Genomic DNA, 18,938 nt, shown 5'->3' on the forward strand with positions numbered 1-18,938 from the left:
TGCTTAACTCTGTTGTTTTATTCAGTGCAGTGTCAACAGACTGGCGAGGAGCAGGAGGGCGGGGCCTATACATATCAGCCACTGTGATTGGACACTGGACCCGACTCCTCTTCGCCATTGGCCCCCCCGCGCTGTCACTCCAGGATCCGTTCTCGCCGCTTCCCGCGCCATTCGACGTGCACGCGCAAGACGACAAGGCACGTACCCGCTGGGAGACTGTCTGGAGTCTGTCTGAATTTGATAAAAATTGGAGATGGAGTTTCACATCTGTTTGCAAATTCACGAGGAACCCGCCTGCTGGAAAATGGGATTTTTTTTTTTATCCGCTCGCCTCCTCGAACGAGTTCGCCCACGAGCCGCCGGGCTGAGCCCCAAAATACATTTTTTTACAGATAAAGACAGTGAAAGTTTATTCTTCTGCAGCCTCCCAGCAGACAGCTCCTCGTGGACAGGTAGGTGAAGCAGTGCGAGTTGTCTTGAGAAGCACTCGACGCAGCGGCGTCAAACGTCCCCGTTTATCCGCCAACGCGTGTCCGTGGGGTTTTAGTTGATAATTTCGGTTTGCTAGCTTAAAATATAAATGACACTTGTCCCGCATTATCTACAGTCTTTGGTGCTGCGGGACACACACGCTCGGGTTCATCTTTGCCGTCGGCACAAAGCGTGTGAGGTGCCTCTTTTTGAATCTTGGCAAAAGCTTGTTTTGTTTTGGAAGACTTGACCTCATTCGCACCGGGCCAGGAGGATGCGCAGGTGACGCACCTTTGCTGACGTCAGGTTGTTGATTAACCCCACGTGCGCTATACCTGTTACTCAGCCGGCAGGAGGAGGGAGGAGGGAGGAGGGAGGGCGGGACGCACCGGTCTCCTGAGTACTTTTTAATTATTTTTATTTTATTTTAAAATGATTATTTTTAAAAAACACTTTCAGCCACAGCTCCCTAATGCGTGACGTGAAATGCGTCGGACAACACGTACCTAAAGCACAGGTGCACGTAACTAATCCCAAACTAATCTGCGTGACTCTGTTGTGAGGAAATATGGATCCCCTCATGAAATGTTTCCCCTCTTTTCTGGCTCTTGTCGATGCCCTGCAGGAGGCCAGTCGTCAGCCCTGGAGTTCAGGAGGAGTGCATCACCCAGAAGGCAGTCTGCTGGGGTCAGAAAGGTCGGTTTCTGTGAGCACTGTAGGTTCAGACAGGCTTTGAAAGGTTGAACTGGTGTCGGTTGATTATTGCATAGACCATGGCGGTTTATTCTTTTGCGTTGATTACGTGCAACGTTTTTGTCAACATTTCTTGAATGAAATGCTTTCAGTATAACGATGAACTTCCCACAAGTAGCTTTATAATACAATGAGACGTAGTTTGAACTAAAATGTGTCTGCAGCGTATCATACGAACAAAAATACTGAATTGCCATTTTGACCCTGGCTGTGTTGTCACTTTAAATAGAAAATTCTGCACTTTTTGTGTATTCTCTGTGGCTGAGCCGGGCACGTTTCATACATTTTGAAATATTACCCAGCATGCGATTAAAACAATGCATGTCCCCACTGGTGAGGACAGTCGTTGGACGTTTTCCTCACCGAGGTTTCGTATATATATTGTGTTGTGCAGAAATGCAAAGGGGGCACAGACATGCATTTAACTTGCTTCAACAGTCAGTGCAACAGTAAATGCGTCCTTGATCTGCTGCTGCTGTCTCTCACCCGTCTAGACGCTTTTGCTCCGTCACATGCAGTTGTCAGCAGCCACCGCGGTCATATGACTCTGAGAGCCCTCCTCCCAGTGGCTCACGTTTTTTGGGGTTAAGATGGCCACTGTGGCGTTGTCGCAGTCCATGACGTATATGAATCGATGTAAACGAAACCAAATAACACGGGGAAACGTTCTACTTTAATGAAAGAGCCGCTCACGAGAGGCACACAATCCAGTTAATGTGGAGGGATTTGAAGCTTTTTATTACTTGAACGTATTTTTTCGGTTTACATTTGGATGATTATTTGATCCCCCGGTTTCCATCTTTTCAACTATCCCGAGTGACTGTAAATGTTATTATGTTATTCCTGACGTGATGGAGGTTTTATTTCTCCCTTGTTTCTCTACCACAGCGTGTCTGTCTTTTATTGGGAACCCTGGTAGCCATTTTGTGTGATTCATCATTCATCGGCCATTGGTGGCAAAGGCTTCCAGGGTCCCTCAAGGTCGCTCTGGCCTCTGGTTTTAGCAGTTGTATTCTGTATATTAGCTGGACACCGGAATCTTGCAACTACGCATACCTACGGTACATATCTCTAAGATAATAACGATAAATAAAAAAATCTATTACCCACAATCACAGCATTTATTTATGTGGCAAATAAACATTTTGAAGGCGACAGCGTCAACACAAGTATCATGTAATGCGATACATAAGGGTGATAATGAAGTTAGTTACAAATATATGTATATATTTAGTATATCGTACTCTCTCTTATTTGACTAGTTATTGGCAGTCACTGAATTATTACTATATTGTATTTTTCTGAAGTTAGAAAGGAAAGTTTATCGTAATATCACCTCTGGCTTTGCTGCTTTGGACTCTGTTAACTCCCATAATTATAGCCTGTGAAACGTATTTTAAAGTCATAATTATTATCGGGAAAATGCAAAATGCAAATATGCTTTTTATTTGCTCACAGAAAGTCCATTTTTTTAAGGACCGCAAACATTAGTTGAAGCACGGCGTCACTTTATCAAACACATGTTTACAGCTTTAGGTAAGTCACGAAATGAAGTGTTTTTAAAAACATTTTTTTTTTTAGGTTCACGGCCCACTTACTCTGCGAGGTGTGATATTAACTCTGGCTCCTTGCCTCACTGTGACATTACGAGTTACTTTCCCTCAGTGACTCTTTGATGTTTATCTGTTTGCCATATCAGTGACCCGCCTGGACGGATCTCTTCATTATCGCCTGCTTAGTGCATTCCCGTCCGCTGTCGAACACCTCCTTCGGGCTCGTCTTGTCATATTCCTTTTACTGGTTTCAGAACGCTTGTTGATTTTGTTTTCAAGGAAGAGTACACCTAAAGAGTGCGCTGTCTTTTGCAGGCCGGGTCCCAAACCCGATTGATGTAAAATGACTCATTGCGATGCGAGAGGTGAGAAAGTCTCAGGATTATATATTTATTCTTGCTGTAACTTCATGTTGTTGTTCTTGCTTAATACAAAACATCGGATTGTGAATTTAGTTTTGACAGGAAGGCCATCAATATTGTTTTCAAAACACACAAATGAGTCTCAAAATCAGTATTTCAAACATGCCTAGAGTTAATTTGTTAATCTGTTATTTGTTGCACTCCTGCCTGCAGATTAAATCAACTTCCATCATCATTTTTATTGTCTTAATTACAAATCTAATTTAGGCTTAATGTATCAACAACAGCTCAACCTTTTTGTTTTATTAATATTTCTTTTCCTTTAAAGTCTCTTACTGCAATTGTAGGATGAATGAGTTACGCTTTTTAATTTAATGCTCATTTTATTAACCCCGTCCGTGACGTGTGTCTAAGCCCAACAGTTGTTTGACATTGTTTTTTTTGTTGTCATGTTTTCACAGGAGACTCCATGTTTCCTTGCAGCCGCTCACGCCTTCACGTGTCTTCCAACGCCGCAGTGTTTCCGCCCAAATGGTAAGATCTAAGTTGACCTGTTCATTAAAGCACTTTCGGGGGCACGTTCAAAGTTGAGAAAAGCTATTCCAGGAATGCTTTAAGGTGCTGCAGCGAGAGAATGGGATCGCCTGAGGGAAATATCGGTTGGCCGCACAGACCAGGATTTAAAGAGGTTGAGCTCTGGCTCCCAAAGCCAAGCCTCCATGATATGATGAGAAATGGTTAATCAAATCCAGTGCTGTCATTCACTAGTCAGCGGCGATCATATTTTATTAACGCTGATTTCTGATCTCTTCATAACATAATCATGGATATGGATCTCGTAACTTTCACTCGAGGCTTAGCTGGAGAAAAAAAAAAAAAAAAAAAAACGCTGATGCAAGAGACTGCCTCCGAGTCCTCATCCCGGCTTTCCCATTGGCTCGCCGTCTCCTCCCACCGCGCGGTCACGAGGTCTCGCATCACGGAGGGTGTCTGGAGAAAACGGGCTTTCATCCGGGCTCTAATGCCACCTGAGCTATAGTGAAAAGACTTCTCTAGGTTATTTCTGTGCACGTAGACCATCTGAGCTCGTTTTCATGAAAGCCTTTTTGCCTGCTGCAGAACGCCGGGGTTGTTTACCTCCGCAGCCTCTCCTGCTGCTGCGTGACGGCGCCGGCCCCCCTCTTTGACATTGGTCCGCCATGTTTTGAGCCAAGGCCTTCACTGTATTTTTGAAGGCGACTCCTGGCTGCCTGCCAACACACGGATCCATTTGCCCCCCCCTTTCCCCTCCTAAAGAGCACAACTGCACAGCTGTGACCCAGTAGCCGGTCCTCGCCGCTGCTAGCTGCAAGCCAGCGGCGTCCATTTTAGGTTTAGGCAACTGCGGGAGAGGTGAACTATGATGTAGCTGGTGGGGAAAGGGGAACTCTGAACTCGCGGCGTTCTTCTGGTTCTTCTGGTTTTCGCAGGAGGAAACGAACATTTTAAAAGAATACAGAGCAAGCACGTGAAAAATACTGCCACTGGAGTCGCGTTTTGTGACTTAAATGTTTTCTTTTTATCAACGGCAGCGCGATTCCAATTTTATTTGGATCAATATTCTGATTTCAACGTAAAACTTTCCTCTTTCATTTTTATTCCATTTAGATGAAATATGTAATGTGACTTAATACGTAGTGTTTAAAGACATAAACAAAACGTCAATACGGTAATTAAATTAAAGTCTCAAATATACACCATATAATATAAAACTGCATAACGCAAAATCTTTTGCTTTAAAAATGTTGTGTGCGATGCAGTTTCTGCTTTTTATTTATAATTCCTTTGCAAAATTAATCCAAGTTTCATTTAAAACATAAGGCAATGAATAAGACCCGCGATCAACTTGAATAAAAAATATATTTTCAAATGCAATAAAAAGATAATGTTTTCATACGTCTGATTTGAGTTGTAATTTGACCCAGTTGAATATTAACCGCAGCTAAAATTGTATTTTGCAGTTTTTAGAAAATTGCCATTAAAAAGAATTTGAACAATATAAATAAAATGGCGTTTGATTTAAGCAAGTCGGCCGTTTTAAGAGATAAAAAAACAAAATGTTTTTGCCTGATCTTTGCGATAACATAATGCATGCGATTTGTGATTCCATTTTTATTGTATTACGCTAACTATATACAGATCTACATTAAATGTAAAAAATATTTAATCTTTATGTACATTACGATAACTGGGAATAAAAAAAACAACTTCAAGCGACATAATGGTATATTTTTTGTTTGTAACTTTGCATCACTACAACATTGGCAAAATACATCTTTATGATAAAGTGGAAAATGCTTTAAATGCGCCCATTGCTAAATGTATTTTAAAAGTACAGTATATTTTGATGCAGAGCCGCTAACCAGTGAACGGATTAGGTGACCTTTACCCTCTTGAACACCCAGTTTCACTGCTAAGACCTCGTGTGAAAGCCACGCGGTGTTCGGATGCCGCGTAACAACAGTAGCTGTCGGTGACATATTGAGCTGCGCTCTGCTCTGCGGCCACGAAAACGGACAGAGAAAAGACACCTTGGGTTTACGACGAGTTCGCAGTTCCACCATCTGTAGCTTAATGTTGAGTACGTTGCTGCTTTTGTGCCTATCGTCTTGCATTCTTAAACCTGTTGTCCTTTTTGTAGATGGTTGAAAACAAGTTTACTTCACCATATTGCAGGAAGCCAGTTTGCAGACGCGAAGTAAACCATTTATTCTGTCGTCGAAGGGTTTAATATCCCCATTATATTAAATAGTTTTACTTGTGTGGACACACAACGCTTTTGCTAGTATGCAATATGGTTTCTGTTTTTGCCTAGATTGAATATTTCTGCCGTTGAGTCTTTAATGCTGTATTCACGATGCCCTAACATTAAAATAACAACAGGCGAGACTTGTCTATGTGGTGGATTTTACGAGCTTTCTGAAGCATGCGATTGATCTTCAGCCAACAGGAGGATCTTTGCCCGGCGATAAGCAGACCTTTTTGTTTATCATTAAAACGACCACAACACACAGGGCTCACCGGCTGAGCGCAAGGTTTCGAGTTTCAGTTGCAGCCACAATATCAATATCAACGTCACGCGAACACCAGATCCTCATTAGAAGAAGGAAAAAACGGCTCAGTGACCATCGCGTCTGTGTCAATTTGTTAAAACGCTTATTTTTGAGCTTCCTGAAAAGGTAAGTAAATAGCCGGGCGTGCCTTAAGAGGGCCGCGTGTCCGTTCCCGCTCAGCGGCGTGGCGTAGGCGGCTCGGCCAATGCCTCCCGTTAATTTGACTGCCAATCCACCGCTGACTTTTGAAATGGAGTGTGCTCGTCTATAGGAGCCCTCGCAGACGGCACAAAGGCGGCTGCAGGCCTGAGTGAGCGCCGCTTGACTGCGGTGCAAGGCGCCATGCCGGCTTAAACTCAACAGCAGCCCGAACAGGCCACGCAACACTTTGGGAAGAAGCTTTTGGCCGGAGATGAACTTCTTTTAACCTAACTTCCTCTGAGCCGTACCGCCGGGATGGAGGCTTTGCAGGCGAGTGGGCGTAGTCTAACGTCTTCCCGTCGCCGTCGCAGAAACGCAACGCAACGCATGCTCAATGCTTTACGGTTGTGTTTTTCACTACGTCAGCTGTGTCCCTGTTAATAGTGAAATCATCCAAAAGGCTGTCTGCACTTCATTCTCAACAGAATCCTTTTTCTAGTTGCATATATATACAGCGTCGCCAGCCTGGTGCCAATATTTAAGAATGTAGAAAACAAACGCACCAGTGCAGAGATTCTTCTGATTACATTTGCATGAATTAGTTTACTTTCTACGTGATTAACCGTGACTCCGTTGCGTGCAGTTGTAGAATATCAGGACCGTTCTGACCAGAATTTGAGTCTCGGTACTGAAATGTTTAGTAAAACTATAAAGTTCCCTCCATTGCATCGACCTCCAATGATGCAACAACCCTGTTAAGGAGTAAGTAGTGACTCATCATTTTGCTTGAATATTATATTTGTAAGAGGGTCTCGTGCTGGTAAATTTATATTTCTTAAAACTGTCAAACTACTCTTAACATGCCACAGTATTAAAACGTCCCAAGTCTAGAAAGCTCTACTGAGGGCTTCCTTCCAAGGTGGAGATGTGAGAGACTTGAGGGCGTGCTTGCATTTTTCCCTAATTGGAGCTTATTCGAACACACCTGGACACACCTTCCTCTCTGCCATTTGACCTTTTTGGTGAATTAAGACGGCAAAGCAATCAGAGTTTGAGTCCGTCCACCCCGAGGTACATGGTAGCGAGGGGCAGGCTGCGCCGCGACTAATTAGAAAACCTCACTCCTCTCCAAGGTGAAGAGAGAGAGCGAGAGAGGAAAAAAAAAAGTGATTTCCTTTGCCGGGCGGTTGGGGGTTGATAAGTAAATACCCACCTGCTCCAAGTTGCAGTAACCTAATAAGTCTCTCTGGACTTTGAAAGTGAATATTTCATATTTCGCTGATCTCTAACAGCTTTTCTGCGTGTCTCATATTTGACTCCCTATAAGCCATCTCAGGTGGGTAAAGGGGGGGGGGGGGGGGGGGGACGCAGACCGCAGGGTCTCTTTCTCTGCCACACAATGGCTCGGAGAGGTCAGGCCTAATGAAGTCGGGGGTGTGACCCCTGGTATTCAGTGACTTTGCATGGGCCGCCATCCTACCGCTGCAACCATGCCGGTTAATCCCTTTTTGATCCTAATTGATGGGCATTAACATGATCCTTATCCAGGAGCTGTGTTTTGTCTTCCACGGCCCTTCTCTCTGGGTGTCAGTGACACACAAAGTGTGAAAGCGTTAAACCAAATGTGAAATTGATATTTTTAATGTTTGTGTGCTTAAAATCTGCCGGTGGGTCTAAAACACTCACACACAAGTGGCCGATGTTCAGGGTTTGCCCTTTGAGGCTCTTAACAGGACTTAGCATATGACCTCTGGAATCCCACTGTGATGTGAATGGTACCAGCCCATTTCCAGTTTGTTTTGCTTGGAGTCCTTTCATCTTCATCACTAGGCGATTACCCACTTTAACCGTTAACTAATTACCCTCTTTAAAATGTTTGCACTGACTTTTAAAGTCGGCACCCAATGTCACCTTTTACGACGGCGCCCGACGCTGCGTGGTCTCCAAAGTGCATTTAGAAGTGGTTGTCCACTTTACTTTGATGTATTACACTCTTCTTATGTTGCGACATCAGTGTAAACTTTTACCTTTAAAAAAACAACAACAACAACAAAAAATAACCACCTATTGAATCTGTAAGTTACAATAACTTGGTCTTAAGCCTCAGTTCTATAATGAATACCACATTGAGGGACGGGATAACCCGCCATGGTACATTCAACATTTGTCTTTTTTTCATTCGCTCACAATGAAAATAACCAATGAATGCATGAAGCCCTGCAGAGGATTGCTGAACAGATTGTTCCCCTCCAGCACTTAAATTCCTTAAAAGAAAAAAAGGATGAAAATAACATTTTCTAAGGTATAATATGAGGGAGACATGAATAAAACTGCAACATGTATATATATTAATTGTAATGTAGACTGACTACATTAATTGATCTGTTTGGATAAATTCCCATTCAAATTTCCAACACATTTCACTCCCGTCTTTGAAGCTGCTCATTTAGTTTCTTTTCCTGATTTGATTTTCTAAGATGTTTTGAACCATTTCCATTCTGCTGCTCGCTGTGGGACGTTCCCTGACAATGAGGAAATACTGTACCATAACAGAGAAGACAGCAGCTGTGAATGGGCTCGATTCACAAATGTGACATCCTCAATCTGCTTTTTTGATTTATTTATTCTTTGCTCCCTTTTAAGATCTCTAAACATGTCATTTTCTTCAAAAATTCACGCTTTCAAAAAAGTTTCACAGACTTATTATATGGCCAACCATATGTGATCTTATTTAAAAAAAAATTTCAGCCCTTTTACAACCTCCACAATTAAAGCATTGTGTCTTTCCACCGTGCTCAGCGGCGTGCAACAGCCCACTTCAGCTGGAAAATGCCAGGTGTCGCGTTGGTTCTTGTTGGTTTCACACGGCGGCTCGAGTCCCTCCCTGGAACGCGGTTCCCAGGTCTCCATAGGATTGCGCGTTTCTTCCAGCTTGTTTGTTGCGGTGAATAATGAGTACTCGGTAAGGCCTGATGACATAATTTGGTGATTTGCGATGGAAAAATAACCAATTATGGAGCTCAGAAACTACAGATTGGGACTACGCCTGTGTACTTCACTTGACTGGCACCACCTGCCCTCTATATGTCACACTCACTTCACTGGTCCCGCAGTCGTGAAACCGAGCTGGTGTCTGCCAGTTATACGCAACCCCCAGCAGACGCGCACACACACACACACACACACACACGCAGTGTAGACTCCCATCGCGCCTTTTTGTTATTTAGATTTTATTTACCCGTAAACAAAAGATTAGAAGTGGGCGGCGTACGGGATGGAGGGCTCGCTGGAAGCAGGATTCAGCCGTGGTGGAGGAGGGAGAGACGGCTCTCCTGAGCCTGGAGGAAAGTTGAGGAGAGTCAAAAGTTTGGTTCCAGTCACGTGGTGGTTCATCTGCTTCGCTGGACTCTGTCTGTGTGTGTGTGTGTGTGTGTGTGTGTGTGTGTCAAGTGTTGTGGGTTGACCTGCTGCTGGAGGAGCTCTGCTTTTCTTTTAATTTGTAACATTTATATTTCAATAAAATCTTTTGGGAACCGAAGCTTTAGCAGGGAAAGCGCATGCTGATGCCGTGTGAGGAGTTGTCCGGTTCCGTCCGTGCGTGAGAACCTTCTTCTTCTTCTCTGCCCGTTGTTCAACTGACCGCCACACATTTAAATTTAATATTTTACCGTCACATAAATTACCAGCGAATTGTAATCTCGCCCCAGTCTCGCCCCCCACAGTCGGCCTCGCCGTGTTTGAGAGGTTTCTCTTTCGGTGCCGTTGGGTCCAAGTGTGTCGTTGCGAGTAATTGCCAATATGGCCGACAAGTGAGTGTCCGAGCCAAACAAGTGAGCCAATGTGAGCCTATTTCTATGATGGAGGGCTTCGGCATGAAGGTAGAGGTGTGTGCCTCATCTCTGAAGTTTGGAACTTGTCTGTTTTTTTTTTGTGTTTTTTCTTTTAAAAAGGGGTAATGAAAAGCTTTATTCCAACTACACAAGGCAGATCACAGCACCCCCCTCCCCCCCCTGTTCCTCTGTTTATTCTCTCAATAATGTTCTCCTACAAACTGGTCTCCCAGAAATGACACCGATGAAGAAATCATATGTAAAATACTCGCAGGGTGTTTCTGCATCTCCGCAGGGATGAGAAGAGCTTGATGACATGTGTGAAGTAGATATTTTAAGACCTTGAAGTCTACAATAATTTCCACTCCTCTCAGAATATGGCTGTCACGAATCACAGCAGTAGACTGGCATTCAGCTCACTTTTGAGAATCGCCTTATCTGATATTTGGCTGTTTAGGTCTCTGGGACATTGGTCCTTTTGGGGTATTTTACTACAGTTGCATTTAATTATTTTTATTGTTTTAATGCATTTTACTTTCATTTGGTGTAGTTTACATAGCGATTTTAAACACACTGCAGAAGGTTTTTGGGCCTTGATGTTTGATTTTTTTATTTTTTTAATGAAGAATGTAGAGAGAAAAGTAGGTGGAGGAAAAGTTAAGAGTTGGGATGTACTTTGATAAGAATTTGAATGTAAACATTTCACAGAGTGCTCTACATAGAAATATGCTCTGTCCGACCTGAGATACTTACAAAGATATTAATGTTTCATTAAATCTCAGCACTTAAAATCAGCTTTACATAATTGCTTTCTAATTTATGCTCCTAAGAGGAAAAATAGTATTTAGGGGTTTCACCTTGGATGATCCGTGTCTTAGTTCCACCAGTAAGGTTCTTACAACTCATGATATATTAAAACACCCATTTGTGCTGGCAATAATATACATGTGGATTACATTTATTTCAAACTTTAGTGCCATAGCTGATTATTACACACAGTGGATGGCAGTAAAATGTTTTCCGATCATTATTGGTGGACCGATGAACAAAAAAACGATCCTCAAAATCTTTTTAAGTTTAATATTTCGACCTGAGCCACATTGTCTGTGTGATTTGCAGCTGTAAGCATCGTATGGTGTGTGTGTGTGTGTACATAACGTGTGTAATGTGTGAGTATTCATAGCAAAGCTGGTCCCGGATGGGCAGGCTGCTCAATCTAACATCCCAGCACTGCACGTCTACTTTTCTCCTGACAAAACCATTCACGATCAAGGGCAGCATCACCTTCGGCACTAATGAGGTAGTTTATTTACCGAATTTCCTTGCGGATCGTGAGAGCAGGACGAGCCATGCATAGCAGAGCGCACAGTCGGCGTGAGCTGCACAGAGCTCCAGAAGCTCCAAGTTCTACGTTCAGTGACAGGAACGCCGCGTGGCTTACCTGAAACCACCTGCATGTTCGTCATGTAAACCCTTCAAAGAGGCGGCTGGAGGGGAACAGGTCGGCATTATTACAACCCGCAGTCACGCGTAATCTTCAAAGGAACGAAATCAAGGCTTTCGGACTGCAGATTGGAACTTTTTCAAGCTTTTATTTTAAATTAGTTGGGTAACCATTCTAATTACCAAGTTGTTAGTTTCATGGCATGTCAGGTTTTCAGAAACCTAGATGATTACGTTGATGTACCACAACTTTGACGGCAAAGATGTGCAGGTGACTGAGGACCTGAAGGACACTGTTTCAAAAATCCATTAGTAATGACACAAATTCTAAATGGAGACGAAACGGCATTAAACGCATGAAAATAATCAGAACTCTGAAACTTCATCACAGTTGCAAACCATGTCCGCCTTCAGATGCCACAGATGTATTATGTGGAATGCCAGTTATTCAACTTTAATGGAAGTCCAGTAATTGGCATTTGGATTTGTGAGTTTTTTTTTTTTTTCTCCATTTCCAGGCAACATGAGCTGCAATTAGACCCAATCATCTGTGCCCAAACAGCAGCTGCATTGGTTGGAGAAGGGGGGTGGAGGAGGGGGGGGGGGTGCAAATATTTGAATATGTGTGAAAGGAACAGTCAAAAGTCACGACGCCTTGTGCGAAAATCACTGAGAAAGTGGACCGGGCAACGAGGTAACGTAGCCAATAAGTGACGGCCGTGTACCAGTTTGCCAACGCAGCTAATTGGCAATCAGCCTAATGTGACCGACCTGTGCAGCCAGGACGCTGATCCACTCAAGTCAAAGTGAAGACACATCCATTGGCGTTTTTTTTTTTTGTTGTTGTTTTGTTTTGACTAATGAACCAAGTCATTTAATTATTAACTCTCTTTCTATCGACTGTACTGCATTTTTTTCTTTTCTTCTTCTTTTCACATCCATCACAGATCTATCCACGGCGGTTTAACACATACCAGATTAAACCGACAAAGAGCCTGTGGGCATCGATGGTTCGCGGTGATAATGATGTATGCGTGGCACATTTCCTGCTTAAACCCGTCCATGATTTGCAGACCTGCTCGTCAGAGCGCCGGTGCTCCTGTGTTATTTGCTTATTCAGATTGTTTCCCAACCGGTGCGTGGACGTGTGCGGCTTTACTGTATGTTTGCTTGTGTGTCCGGCCGTCCCATCTATTCAAACAGGCCTTTTCATTTAGGGCCTTGTGTTGGCTTTTTTTTTTTCTCTCTTCTTCTTCTTCTTCTTTTTTTTTTTTTTTTTTTCCTGGGTCTTTTCTGTTATTTTGGGACCAGATGGCGAAGGGGCACGGAAGCGGCTCTTTTGTCCGGGCGCCCCAGTGAAAAGAGGCTGTCCTCCCTAATGTAATCAGCGGCACCGGAAGGGTCCATTTCGAGCCGTGAAAGGAGACAATCGGGTCTGGACACATCTAGATTACAGAAACGCAGGGTTCATCTCCCGACCCTGCCCCCCTTTGACCGGGCTCCCGGCGAGGAGGATCCTCATCTTTGATCAGTGGAGGGTGGAGGTGCTGATCCGACCTCATGGGGGCCAAAGGCCACCACCCCCCACCTCCGCCCTGTTTACCCTGCACTTGGCTGCTGTTGACACCTCCTTCCGGAAAGAACCAGGGGGTGGGTGGTTGGTCGGTTTGGGCAAAGGGGGGAGGGGGGTGGGGGGGGGGGGTTACCGTGACCTGTCTAGACACTAGACACTTACTTGTTGCCCTGGTGTTGCCAAGGATACATGATGAACTTTGACCTCAAATATAGTTGGTTAGAAGCCACCATGGTCATCCAAGGAAGACTTTTTTTTTTTTTACTTCTTTTTTTAATTTTAAGGGGTTGGGGGTGGGGAAATGAGGTGGGGGTAAGGGTGTGACCCACATAATACAGTCTACTTTGAGGGACCACAAGCAGGAATTGTGTTGGCGAGACTTCCTTTTTTTTTATTTATTTTTTTATTTGTGTGACGTGTTCAGCTGGTCACAGGTCCAGTTATTTGTGTAAAATAGAGGAAAACATAGCTGGAGGTTTCCTTCACCTTTCAACTCTGAAACAACATCTTACTTTCATGAGAAATGTTTGTTTGCTTTAGTTGAACTGATCCCGATGACACTTTTGGAAGGACGACTGATTTCTTTCTTTTTTTGTTTTGACATTCTAACACAACGAAAGTCTTGCGGTTTGTGGTTCATGTTGGTTTATTCATTTAGATACATTTTTGGACATTTTATTTCTCATCCGCAGTAAGTAATCTCTGATTTTATTTGGTTTTTCGTGTTCTACAATATACTCGACAGGCAGCTGGAGGTAAAGCAAACAATATTCTTACATTTACATGTATATTTTTGAACAATGATGCGTAAAACTCATTTTCACGTTTTCGCCTGGTTGAACCAGGGCAATTTTCTATCTTTGGCACACATGCAGTAATTTTTGGATTTTTCTATTGAGATTTACCTTTTTATAAAATTGTAATTTTCATATTTGAATAGATGGAAATTTGTGTTTGCTTATAAACATAAATCATGTATGCATTATTTAATTAAAAGTATTTTCAGAATTTTTAAGCCCAAATGAAGTGCATCAAATCAAGCCGTAGACATAACTCTGTAATAATGTGTACTATGTACTGTACTGGCCTACGATTGATATTATATATTTAAATATAGCAATTGAGACGTAACAGATCAGGATTTGAATTAATACTTTGGATGAAATTTCCTCCCAATGGTTTTCAAATTGTCAGAATAACTTCATTAACATGAGTAGTCTCTAATAAAAATGCCTTGTATCTGTATTTATCAGCTCGCTCTTCTGCACCCGGGAGTCCCTGGTTTTTGTTCCTAAACCACAAACGCAACCCAACGTGCGGCTTGGCTTTGAAGTTGAGGCCGTTCCTTCAGGAGTGGGTGTAGCGATTCCGCCATGATGGCCGCCACTACCCAACCCCGCCCTCTCGCTTGCCACTCAGGAACAGTTAAAATGGCAGCGTGCAGCAGAATGAGTGAGAGGGAGACAGAGGGGGGGGAGAGAGAGACGCCCACTACTGTGAGCTAAGGTTCGGTTGACTGAGCTGCCGCTCGCCTTGCATGCCAACTCCAACCGAGATGATTATTTCTGTTGTATTTGGCCGACTGAGAACAATGTAGAAGCAGAAGAGGTCTAGACAGGTAGATTGGGCGGAAATCAGTGAACGGTTAACCTTTTTTTTTTTTGGTCACCGCTTTATCCAAACTTGTGATGGAGCTCAATTCCAGCCCCAAATTTTTGTTTAGTATAGAACTAAACCCCGGTGTATATCCCTCTTTTTTAAAATGGCCGAATGTCAGAAATAAATTAAATCCATTGAAACAAAATTGGCGAAACCATGGTTACCATTCAGTGTAAATACAGCCCAATAGAAAAAAAACGTAATGAGCGTAATGAGAAGTGCTACAAACATGTGGAACTCATCACGCAGGTCTTTGGTGGGCTGCAGTTCTGTTCCGTTCTGATTATCACAGGATGCTCCGCAGCATCCGCGGTCCTAACAGGAGCTACGCAATCGCACTCTGCACACGGCCTCCTGTCTCCGTTTGGGCTGTCGGCACAATGGCCAACGGCATCATTTGCATTCCGAAGTGGTTCTGAGATGTATTTATTTTGCGCGGTGATCATCGAAAGGCCTTCGCTCTCGGGTTAAAAACCCGCCCCAATGCATGTGCTTATTATGTCATCTACTTAATTCCAATTAAAGGCTGTACGCTACACCAACCCAACGCCCTTTTTTCGCCGAGCCAGGAACCCATTTAGGAGGGATCACGGCGCGCCGATGTGTGCATCCAGTCTCAATAAACCGTCTGAAATGAAGTATTACACCCAATCATCTCTCTTTGCAGGTCTGGCTGCCACTTCTTAACAACTCTATTGCAGGCTGTGCCACATCTGAACTGCAGTGAGAATTTTAAGGTAAATGTCCAAATCCTCCTATTTATAGGTCTTCCCACTCACACAGAATGACACTTTATTACTGGCTCTTTGTGTGAATATGTGTCTTTTTTTTTTTTTTTCCTCACCCTTTCCTACACAGTGCTGAGGGCTGGTGGTGGACTAGGAGGAAGATGTCATGCTAAGGATGGGTTTTGGTGATGATGTTGCTGCTGTTGATGCAGCATCGAGCTCTCACTTTGTGCCTCTGTCAGTTATGATGCGTAACCACAAAGTGAGTGACAGGCCAATCCCCGGGAGAGCAAGGGGGCCTGAGGTGAGTCAGATGTATCCTTGACCCTGTCTCGCTGTGTCAGGAAGCAACACAAACTCTGAAACAAAGGCCAGAAATGGCATGACTGTACATTGTACATCTTAATTTGGTATATAGAAAAAGAAGCAACTTATTTATGTCCAAGAGATGTGGTTCTTATTGCATGAGCTCCCTGGTCTTATGAAATTGTAATGCAGAATCTCACAGTGCAGCTGCACCTTTTTATATCTTTGCACATGCGTTTGTTATCTCCTGAGCACAGAGGGTTTTTTTTTTTTTTTTTTTTTAGAACTTCAAGCAGGAACCCGGTAGTGATTTTGGTAGATTCAACATTGTTTACTGATACGGTGCTAAACACCCGTTGCCACTTTGAGACTTCAAATAAGATGTTACTCCTGTGTCATTCTTTGGATTCAGATGTGTGTAAAGCTGGTTTGAAGGATTTGTTGTATTCTCATTTTCAACTCGAATGTGGCTCCTATTTGGACTGAACACTTTCAGAGTATCAGGGAGCAGGAAAGTTGACGTTGGTACAAAGTTTACTTGAGAATTTAACCTTTTTTGGATATTTCCATAATACATCATTCATTAAACATGACCAACTGCACCTGGAGGCATCACAATGCTTGAAGGGGATCTAACCTAAGAGTGTATTGTGTGATTAGGCAAACGTAATCTGCATTGCTCGTTGGAAGGAATGGCTAATCACGGATTAGTAAACGTTTCTTCCAATCTGAATGTTGAGGTTTTATTGATGCATTACTTCTTCATGATGTGAAGTGTGATGCGTTCTAACTCCATTCCCACTATTGGTATTGTAATTTATTCATTTTTGTTGTGTTGATTTATATATTAGTCTATGAAAAGAAAATTGACCTGAAACAATTCTGATAATATATCCATTAAAGTCATACATCAACCAATGCTTTCTTCTGTTTGATGTCAACGTAAATGTAATATTTGGGGATTTTTCATTGCTGGTTGGACCAAAAAAGCGATTTGAAAATGAAACCAAGCTGGTAAATCATTGTTGCCGTTTTTACTTTTTCCATTTTATAGACTGAATGTAACTACGGATGAATGTAAACAAGAAAATAATCGGTAATGAAAGCGATCTACAGATGCAGCTTTTTACATATACGTGTGTACCTTAAATGACCTCAAACTGTTGAAGTGTTTTGGGCTTTTATTAATCCCATGTTGTTTTGGTGAGGAACATCTAATGGATCCTGACCGTTGGTCCACAAGTGCTTTTTGCACGACATCTATTAAATGCAGTCTGCATAAAAGACCAAGTCTAACTCTTCCTACAAGCCGATTTTTTTTTTTTAATGCCATCCGTTTCTGTTCCACCTGTAATGTTCCATCCTACGGTTGTGGATTTTCTGGTGTAAAACAGCAGCTCGCAAACTACGTTACAAACACCCAAGTGAAATTAAATTAAATCTTTTTTACGTTTTATTTCAGCCGCTTGAGCACAAAAAAACATCCACTCAGCAACCCAGATATGGTGGCTACATGGGGATAAAGAAAAAGCACATGGGGATTTGTTTTTTGTTTTTTTCTTCTTTTTTTTTTTGTCCCCCCTACGAATTTTGTGGAGTGAACAAAGTCTCTCATTTCTTCACAAGGGTCGCTCAAACGCGGTGTGTGAAATGAGAGTCGCCTGGGTGTGACTTTTCCAGAAAGCATCCGCTTGCTATTGTCCGCCTAGTCAACTTCTGCAGGCCCCAGTGCCCGGGCCCTCCATACATGACAGATCAAGGGTTACCAAGGTGCTTCTGAGAAAGGGAGGGCTCAATGCGAGAGCGGAGGAGGGGGGGGACACACACACACACCAACCAGTCCACAATATACTCATTTCCTCTTTTTGCGCGTTAGGTGCCCTGGTGGGGATTCAGACGGGGTCGCTGACACAAGCCACTGGGGTTGAGTCCCCCCCTCCCCCTTTTATTCCTTTTTCTTCTTCATCGCTGTTCTTAATGAAAACCGTCGCTCCTCCGTCGGCTCGCAGCGGCTCTGCGGTTGTGTGGCTCCACGACGTGCCCCGAGTTTGCCCCCCAAAAAAAGAGGGGGAAGCTAGTTCAGACTCTGGCTGCTTTATTTATTTTTTCCCGTGGGGGGGGGGGGGGGGGGCACAGACGGAGGCACCTCGGGGTAAGGGAAGGTAAAACACATTCTGTCCACCTCTCGTTCTTGCCAGAAAGTTCAGTCACTGAGCCACGGCATTAACTTGTATTCTAACAAGATTAAAATATATTCGTCCTGGGGATTAGCAGTTAGGTGTTCTTTTGCCTTTTTTTTTTTTTTTTTTTTTGTCCTGCGCTGGTGCGGTGACAGTGGGCTTTGATCTGTGTTGCGAGGCAAGAGTCCTGGCTTGGACCGAGCCATTCGAGTGCCAAGTGTGAAATTGGCCTGATGTCATCCCCATTCTTCACCTTTTTACATCTTTCACCACTTTAATTATGTTTCCGCCACAAAGCCCGGGCACCTCTGAGCAGATTCCACTCTGGCCGTAGGAAGCATTTAGAAACTGGGTAAATGACACAGTAGGGGAGGGGGAGGATGGCAGGAGAGGTCATAGCAGGATGGGGCCCCTTTGTGTTCGGAGGGAGACATTGATACTTTCCTGATGTATTCTCTGCTCACGGAAATTGTCAGCAATACTCAAGAAAATCATTTTGGTTTCAGACTTTTTTTGGGGGGGTCGGGGGGGGGGGTTGCAGCTTCATGAAAGATGTCATCTACCCAGATCACTGATCATTCCTCCTGTGGGGTTCGTGTGTCCCGACTTGAACTCCTGGGAGCTTCTCTGCCAGGGAAGATGTTGATGAAGGTTTTCCTATTGATGAGCTGAATGAAGGACCAAAACAAAAACAAAACCCCGGTGGGACGTGTTCATGTGAGGGGAGGGGAGTGGAGGGGAGGGGGGATGCAAATAATCGAAGAGAATTTGGGATGCGTGCGTGCCAAGCGAGGACAAGAAATAAGAAATAAAAAAATAAAGAGGTCGTGGGTGTATGCGGGAGGGA

General features: G+C 43.5%; 1 long non-coding RNA gene across 4 annotated transcripts in view; it reads left to right on the top strand.

Moving 5' to 3' along the window:
• Window positions 1-18,938, top strand: part of LOC119198721 (uncharacterized) — a 34,558-nt gene continuing 15,620 nt past the window's right edge. The window contains exons 1-6 of one of the 4 annotated variants that reach the window (XR_009942769.1): window positions 2-452; window positions 1,097-1,167; window positions 3,093-3,142; window positions 3,601-3,673; window positions 15,545-15,614; window positions 15,736-15,909. This is a non-coding gene — a long non-coding RNA (uncharacterized LOC119198721). Of the gene's footprint in view, window positions 453-1,096; window positions 1,168-3,092; window positions 3,143-3,600; window positions 3,674-15,544; window positions 15,615-15,735; window positions 17,202-18,938 lie in introns of those variants that run through there. The other 3 variants (XR_005114549.2, XR_005114547.2, XR_009942770.1) reach the window with 3 other exon arrangements.

The sequence above is a fragment of the Pungitius pungitius genome, chromosome 19, assembly GCF_949316345.1.
Source record: "Pungitius pungitius chromosome 19, fPunPun2.1, whole genome shotgun sequence".
In the NCBI taxonomy this organism is placed as follows: domain Eukaryota; kingdom Metazoa; phylum Chordata; class Actinopteri; order Perciformes; family Gasterosteidae; genus Pungitius; species Pungitius pungitius.